The sequence below is a fragment of the Cyprinus carpio genome, unplaced genomic scaffold, assembly GCF_018340385.1.
Source record: "Cyprinus carpio isolate SPL01 unplaced genomic scaffold, ASM1834038v1 S000006497, whole genome shotgun sequence".
Taxonomy (NCBI): Eukaryota; Metazoa; Chordata; class Actinopteri; order Cypriniformes; family Cyprinidae; genus Cyprinus; species Cyprinus carpio.
Genome location: NW_024879169.1, coordinates 869,755 through 878,812, shown reverse-complemented (window position 1 = coordinate 878,812; position 9,058 = coordinate 869,755). Strand labels below are relative to the sequence as shown.

At 36.5% G+C, this 9,058-nt stretch overlaps 1 long non-coding RNA gene across 1 annotated transcript; it reads left to right on the top strand.

Moving 5' to 3' along the window:
* The first annotated feature begins 8,104 nt into the window (after window positions 1-8,104).
* Window positions 8,105-8,587, top strand: LOC109083726. The gene is made up of 3 exons (XR_006159346.1): window positions 8,105-8,210; window positions 8,330-8,421; window positions 8,543-8,587. It is a non-coding gene; the product is annotated as an uncharacterized LOC109083726 (long non-coding RNA).
* The last annotated feature ends 471 nt before the right edge of the window (window positions 8,588-9,058 follow it).

The following is a 9,058-nucleotide window of genomic DNA, read 5'->3' as shown; positions in this document are numbered from 1 at the left end:
ACTATTTCATTTTTTACCTATCAGCCAAATATGAGTTTAACTAGTCTGAATAACAGTTAATTGAAGCCAAAGCGCTTCGATCGCCCCCTAGTGTCTAGCTGCAGTATGCGCCATAAGCCCCGCCCCCTCCATGTGAACCAGTGGATGTGAGCCAAACTAATCCAATCACACTTCAAATCACATTTTACCAAAGATTCTCTTCATCATTTTAGCTAGTTCTTATCACACTGATACATTCAAATATTTGCTTTGTTCTAATAACTTTGGTTCTAGTTAGTTATGTTGCATTTATTTGATCCATTAGAATTAGAATTAGAATTAGAATTAGGGGGTTAGAAATTAATATGCTAAATTAAGATGCTTTAAATTGATCAAAAGTGATGATAAAGACATTTATTTTGTTACAAACAATTCCTATTTCAGATCAAAGCTGTTCTTCTGAACTTTGTATTCATCAAAGAAACCTGAAAAATTCTACTCCACTGTTTTACATAATAATAATAATAATATTAATAATAATAATAATAGTAATAGTAATAGTAATAGTAATAATAATAATAATAATAATAATAATAATACATGTTTCTTGAGCAGCAAATCAGCACATTAGAATGATTTCTGAAGATCATGTGACACTGAAGACTGGAGTAATGATGCTGAAAATACAGCTGCACATCACAGAAATACATTACAGTTTAACAGAGATTCACACAAACTCTGCATTTCTAATAAAATAAGAGAGATACATTGCATAATGTCTGTCCCTGGGGTTTTCAAACTTTTTTGTCAGCCGAACCCCTTTGACCTAAATTATGTAGCTGAAGTACCCCCTGAGATTTTATTTAATGGCACATTTGCATGTTTAACTTTAAAAACATTTATTTACTTATTTTTATCAGTTTTAATGTTTTAGTAGTATTTACATACCTATTGTTATTGTCAACAAATGATAAAAATTCATATTACTGTAATTTACAATGTAATTACATTTTTTTCCACAATATTTTTTTATTATCTTTATTTTTTATACAGGGTTTCCCAAAAAGAGAATAATTTTTTATACTTTTAAGAGTTTACATTTACATCACATTTGTATAAACCTGTAACATTTCTTTGCAAAAACTTGTTAATTATTATTATTTTTTAATTCATTCGTTAACTGGTATTAACTAGGTGTACCAACTCACGAACCCCCTGCAATACCTAAGCCTTAGAAATATGTGAATAAAAAAGAAAATAGAATAGATGTTAATGAAAGATACACAAAACTATACACTGTATATATAGTGTGCAAATGATAATTTTTCCTCTTTTTCCAGTGCAATATTTGTAATAATATACTATAATAATAATATTAATAATGCTATTATAGTTACTATTAGTTACTTTAACATTTTATGTTGTAATTTTAGTTATTTTAGTAATGTTGTTGCATGTTTTTTGATTAGTTTTTTAATGTCATTTTTATCCATTTTTATTTCAGCTTCACTTTTAGTCATTTTAGTACTTTAAGTTAAATTAAATGAGAATGAGAAATGTTGCCTTTGCAACAAGCTGAAACAAAATAAGTCTAAGTTTTTCCACTTCGGGAACCCCTGGTCTCCCTGAGAAAAAACGAACAAACAAGGGAAAGCATGAGTTTGTGATTAGTACTGGCACAAAGACACATTTAACATGTAGCTAAAGTGTGTTAGTTTGTATGAGTAATCCTTTATGAGAACGTCACCCTGGGGCCAGTTATTCAAAAGTTATCTGATCAGATTTTGGTCATCGGATTGGATCAAATCTCGAAAATGGGTTGTTCAAAAGAAAAAGTAATCTGAATTTGGGTTAGATCACAAAATCCAATCTTGGTTTTGATTGAAATTAAATTCTAAGTTTGTGTTGTTCAAAACATTTTAGTGAGATTTAAAAACATTTGATGCAAAAAAACAAACAAACAACAACACACAAAAAAAACTTTTATTCTGATCCCAGGGTGGATTTCAGGAACAATAATGTTATAAAACTTTAAAACTGATCAAAAGAAATACAACATTTCAGCATGTAATATATCCCCAAATAGCTGTCAATATCAAACAATACTATTTAATTGAAGTTTTTTTTCATCACTGAATGTAAACTACATTGGCACAATCATCAGAGATGGACCAGTCAGAAGTAGTACTTTGTGTAAATTCAATCTGTAAGGATTACAGAACCTCAGACACTTTGATCTCCTGCGACGGACAATACACACACACACAGTGTATTTACATAGAGACATCTGTTTCCACATCTCACTGAGAGAATATGCAGGAAAACACCTCTCTCGCATATAAGTTCCTTTTCATTTCATTTTACCCATCCTCCCTCCACTCAGCTCACCCAGAATGGTCAATAGTATAATGTTCTACATGAATACAAGTGATATTTACAGTCATGTTTGTTATCATTCGAATTGCTGTCTATGGAGGGCCAGAGAGCTCTCAGATTTGATTAAAAATATCTTAATTTGTGTTATGAAGATGAACGAAGGTCTTACAGGTTTGGAACGACATGAGGGTCAGTAATTAATGACAGAATTTTCATTTTTTGGGTGAACTAACCCTTTAAGTTTCTAGTTGGAGCTAAACTCTGCCAAAGCAGTGACACTCCTGATTTATGAGGCATTTAGAGTGAATCATATGCATCGGTTTATTAAAATAAACCCAGGTCAGCAGGAAGGCAAAGTTCAAGAACAAGACAAATTCACCAAATCACGTGACTTTCACAGTGGAGATGATAGTGGACTTCAGGAGAAACCCCCCGCTCTCCCCCCACTCACCAACATGAACAGCACTGTAACAACACTGGAGTCATTCAGATTCCTGGGCACCACTATCTCTCAGGACATGAAGTGGGACATTCACATTGAGTCCATTGTGAAAAAGGCACAGCTGAGGCTGTACTTCCTTCACCAGCTGAGGAAGATCAACCTGCCACAGGAGCTGCTGAAACAGTTCTACTCTGCCATCATTGAGTCTGTTCTCTGCACGTTCATACCTGTCTGATTCAGCTCAGCTAACAAACAGGGCCGGCGCCTCCGCACACGCACATCACGCACTGCGCGTAGGGCACCAAGTGCTTGGAGGGCGGCACCAAAAAATCTGGGTCGTGAAAAAATCATCACAATAGGCTACTAGTATAAATAACAAATAAAATATTTCTAAAAGAATGTTAATATACAAAAGGCCTAGACCAAATTAGTCGAGAAAAAAGGTGAATCTCTGTGCCAGTCTCCCTCTGGTGCCCCACCTCCCAGTGGTCTGTTCGATTATGCCTCAATCAATGTCAAATTTGGCAGACACCGACCTCAGACATGGCCTCGAAAAGGCACCAAGAGTCGGGGGCGGAAAAAATAAAAAAAAGAAAAGACAGCGGGATGATGCTCGCGCGGTGTTCGCTTGCAGGTAAGACAATGTTTTAAATAAAAATGTTAGTTTTGTAGCCCTTGCGTGTAGTATGCATGTCCAGGGGCGTCGGCGCGTCCGCGTCGCTAGTAGTGCAAAAGATCCGGGGCTTTTAGCCCTGCATGTTGAGTCTTTTATTTTAACGGGGTCCGGGGAAATTGTGAAACTTGGGCTGTTAAAGATGCAGTTTGTTTGAGAAGGAAAGGAAGGCCAATCGTTGGGGTCCTCATCGTCATATTTGAATGACAAATAAAGCTAAACCTCCCCGTACGTTACAGATGTGTCACGTGTGCATATAGCTATTAGTGCAGAACGTTCCCTATTGTAATTTCTTCGCTTCAATACAATGTCTATCTGCCTCAGTCTGAACTTTAGAAAAACCCTGAAACTGAACGTGATGTGATTTTGCCAAATTAGACCGCGCTTAGATAAAGATTTTTCATTGTTGTACTATGGCATGCGGTCATTTTTCAAGAGGTTCGGCCAAGGGCGACATCTGTTGGTGAAACTGCAATTAGAAAAAAAAAAACCACAATCTCAGTGTTTGTATATTTTCATATTCACAGAGTTGTCAAATTATTAGGGCTGGGAAAAGATTAATCTCGACTAATCGCATCCAAAATAAAAGTTTGTGTCTACATGATATATGTGTGTGTACTGTGTATAATTGAATGGTTATTTGCAGTTTAAAATGTGCACTTTAAAATTCATACTCCATAAAATTCATACACTTATACTGTTATTTGCACTAAACTTACATTGTTCAGTTCCAATTATTCATTTGCAGCAGTTATTTTGGAAGTAAAGAGAACCTAAACTAAGAAATTCTGAATGGTAGTTATTTCTTTGGTTGGTGGGTGGGTGGGTGGTTGGTTGGTTGGGGAGGGGAGGGGAGGGGAGGGGAGGGAAGGGGGGGGGGCACCGCCAAGCATTTGTGCTTAGGGCACCCAAATGGCTAGCGCAAGACCTGCTGCCAAATCTGAACTCAGAAGACTACGTAGGATAGTCCGGACTGCTGAGTGAATCATCGGTACAACCTTCCCTTCTCTCCAAGAACTGTACCCTGCTGAATAATCCAGCATTGCTGGTCATTAGCATAAGGTATAATTTGCATACTGGTCCCAGCATGTGATGCTGGTTTCTGGTCCCAGCATGGGATGCTGGTTGCTGGTTTACTGGTTTCTGGTCCCAGCATGGGATGCTGGTTGCTGGTTTTGCTGGTCCGCAACAAAGTAAGCAGGTGTGCTGGTGGACCATCATAAGGTATGTTTTGCATGCTGAGACCAGCTTGGGATACTGGTGGACCAGCATTTGTTGTCTTTTGGGTGCTGGTATGATCCCAGCAAGACCAGAACAAAATTTGTTACAAATCAAATTTCTTTAGAAATTGGTTTGTGTTTGTAGTTCAAGACCAAGACAATTTTCCAAATTAATTTTAATAAATTATTTAATAAAGAAAAACACATGTTGCTGATTATATGTTTACACAGTAAAATTCCCAGTGTTAAACAAACACTGCTCAGTTTTCATATGGTCCTGGTCTATAGAGAGTAAAAGTTTTAGTTTGTGAAATAAAGTAGATTCACTCTACAAGTGATGACTAAGCATTAGTGATGACACCTACAGTTAACAAACAGAATCACTGAGAATAAGAAGAACAGCAAGAACAGAAAAAAAGTGAAGAGGTGAGCAGAAACACATCAACTACTTACAGCAACAGTCTTAGATGAAATCAGTATCTCACCAGAGGATGATTAAACAACTGCAAAAACAGAATTACCATTTTCTCTTATTGCAAGACAGTTTGGCTTTATTTCTTTCATTTGGTAAATGTAGAAAGGTTGCTGAAGTCTGTTACCATTATGGTGATTAGTGTTCATTTTAGTTGGGCACTTGGCCATTGACTTTGGTTGAATTAACTCTTGTCTCAGCAATTGTTAAAAGTGCATGCTATCACTATTTTCAATATTATTTCATGGACCTCACTGCATTGACATACATTTTCACTGCATGAAAAGAGCTGTATACGGACAAATACGGGATGGGAAATCTCTGCTAAACTGTAGGTTTGCCAGATAAATGAGGCAGAGTGCTTGGAAAGGTAATACACAGAAGTAAACTCGTGAAACATCCAGAAACCTTATGTATGTGGATGTATATAGGAACTGGTGGAAGTTTCCAGGAATCCTTACAGCTGGTTGTGAGGAGGGGTGGGTGTGAGGTGTGAAGGGCTTTTTATATGTTAATGACCCCCAGGTAGAGGTGCCTTCTCTGTTTTCAGAGCTGGGTGGGGGGGGGGAACAATGTCATACAGTATTGTGGAACATAAAAACTGTGTTTGCTAAATACGTTTATTATTAATATAATTTAATTAGTCTATTTAAGAAACTTAGCATCATTCAAATTAACTGAAATTCAATGGACACAATTACCATTTTAATATGTGAAAATTATGTCTCTGACTTTTCATGTTTAATGTAGTCTAGAGGAATGCGACAAATGTTATTTCAGAATTATATTTTCAACAAAAATATATTTTTCAACACTTTGAAAACATGTCTCCAACTGCCCTATGTCAGTATGTTGTGCACGTATCTCTCAATGCTGCATTCATTGTATAAAAAGAAGCAGTTCAAATGAGACATTTTGTTTCAAAAACATCATGTAACACATATTGCTAGCTAGGATGTTGATAAATTCAGTACCATATTCATAAGTCAGTGAAATTTAAAGCTGCTTGTTTTTGCTGATGTCTCATGATTTGAAGTTCACTGTTTCTATTGTTATTATGATTCTACCCTAACATTTCATTAAATCTTTTAAAATAGAAAAAAGAAAATCAATAGACAGGTCCATAATCTAAAAGTCTTTCACATGTGAATGCAAAACATGTTGGGTGATACAGACTGACAAACTCGGGTAAAAATATCTGCAGATACCTGTCAGCTACTGTACTTCTAGTCCAGAGGTGCCGAAACTAGGGCACGCAGGCCAAAGTTGGTCTTTTATAATATATCCGTGTCACATTTGACCCTGGGCCACAAAACATAAGTAAACTCAGAAGTAGCACATGTAGGTTATATTGGTAGCAGTAGCAATCGCCACCAATACTCCATAAAAATCAAAAATAATTGATTTTTCTGTTGTTAAAAAATATTAGGATATTAAAAAAGTTCCATAAAAATAATAGTAATGTAAATATATTTTATTGGTGTTTGTGTGAAGATCACTACATTTATCAAAAATATATTTATCATTAGTAGCCTAATATTTGTTGCTAAGGACTTCATTTGGACAACTGGGGGATTTTCTCAATATTTTTTATTTTTAGTTTTTTTTATTGTTGTATCTCTGCCCAAATATTTATAAAGTAAAACTCAAAAAAAAAAAAAAAAAAAAAAAAATGTACCCGTATGACTGGTTATGTGGTCCAGGGACACATATTATAAATTTTATGTAAGTTTAATTGCTATATCAAAATAACTTATGGTATATCGTATCAAGCGACACAGCCAAAGCAACATTTTTTTGTGACGATAAAAATTGGCATGTGAAACAAAATCGTTGCAGTTGATCACAAAACTACCCGTGCTCTCTTTCTTCTCCCTAAATCCACTGACGACCTCAAACGCTCTTCCATGATGACATGCAACATATCAGACAGTATCATTTTCCTACAGATATAAATACAAACCATATGGAAGCGGTGGGCGGGGTGTCGCAGAAAGCATCCATTGGGGAAGGTTGTGTGTTTGTAAAGTATCCACTCATAACAGAGTTCCGGCCATTATGTCGGTGACGTAAGGGAATGCAACCAATGACATTACAGTATCATTCGCGCGGACACATTTAAATTGTCGGCATTGTGTACGGAAGTCATTTTTTTGCGAATTGCGACTTGGTGAAACTGACTATTGTTTGTGATGGCGTGTAAAAGAAACCTGAGTTTTACTACTCCCGTGAGTAATAGGGCTTTGCAACCAGCAGCAAGCCCACTGAGCATAAATGATATAATGAAACAGCTGATCTCCGGTCAGAACGCTTTGTCTCGTCAGCTTGAGGGTTTTGATGGAGAAGCAAGCTGCAAACACTGTTCTTCTCGAAGATGCTATCCAGCGTCTTTGTGCTCTTGAGCGAAAGTTTGGACGGGCAAAGACCGCAAGAGGAACAAAGACCGCGGGTAGAGCATTACACATAAAAGGATAAAGAGGGGGGGCACAACGTGGCATTGCGGTAAGTTGAGTTTTATTTTAGCGGACAATATAGTAGTAAAGATATGTATAATAAAGGCTAGATGTTTGGCCCGCACCGCATTTGGCAGCCATCTTACCACGGGGAGCTCGCTCGCTCACTCGTAGTATTGTGTAGAAAATTGAGCAAGTTATGGTCATTTAAATGTACATGCACCATTAAAACACAATGCTACGAGTGAGCGAGCGAGCGCCCCGTGGTAAGATGGCCGCCAGGTGATGAGTTAGAGACTCCGTCGTAAGACATCTATCCTTTATTATACATATCTATTAGTAACAGTTAAATTATACATCACCTTGACTAATCAATTATTTTTGACCCTTTTCGTTGTTGTAGTTGTCCGGCCCTTTAAACAGTTTGTCACGTCTGTAAAGTTACACAACGTCGTTTGAAAACTTTTGTTTTTCCAGCCAATGTAAAACGTTATGTGTGCATGTATTAAGGCGTTTTTCATTCAATGTTACAGGAAGCTGTAAGGCGCCTTCACAATTCGGAAACCAACCCACATAAATATGATCCACAAACTGGGTAAGACTGCTGTTTTTTTCTGCTATGTTTTATTTAGCCTTTGTGGGCCATGCTGTTTATGGGGTTTTACATATTCCTTTTAAATGTATTTAATGACACACTTCTCTCTTTCCACACAGAATAAGTTCGCCTCGTAACCAAGCAGTCATGACTTATCTGCTAGAGGAATTGAAAACAACTTTTGCAGATGCAGACCCTGAGTGTATACAAGGTAATTTTAAAATGTCTGTTTAACAATTTTAATGTCCATAATTTTAGTCTCTTATATTTTGTCCATCTTATGATTTCAATAGTGTAGTTTCTGTCACTTATCTGAATTTTCTTTTATTCAGCGTGTTGCAAGACATACTTTGAAACACTTTGGAGAAAGTACAATTCTGGTCTCGGCCAGAAAAGTCCCAGCTAAGAGATGCCATTAAAACAGGAGCTAAAAACCGACAAAGGAAAAGACGGGTAAGTGTAGAATTTCATCAACTTGTCTTTTAAAGGGATAGTTCACCCCAAATTGAAAATTCTGTTATTTTCTTCTGATAACCACAAAAGAAAATATTTTTAGGAATGTTTGAAATCAAACTGATCATGAGCTCCAATCACTTCCATAGTATTTTTTTTTTTTACTACTTAAAGGTCAATGGGGCTCATGATTGGTTGGATTATAAACATTCCATCTTTTTGTGGTTATCAGAACAAAGACATTTACAGGTTTGTAACAACATGAGAGTGAGTACATTGACAATTTTCATTTTTTTGAGTGAACTATTCCTTTAAGTTTGATACATTTCTGGGTGTTTTTAGTGGTTAACACATTGTGTGTTTTTGCAGTTGCTGGATTCCAGGTCCAAGGTTGT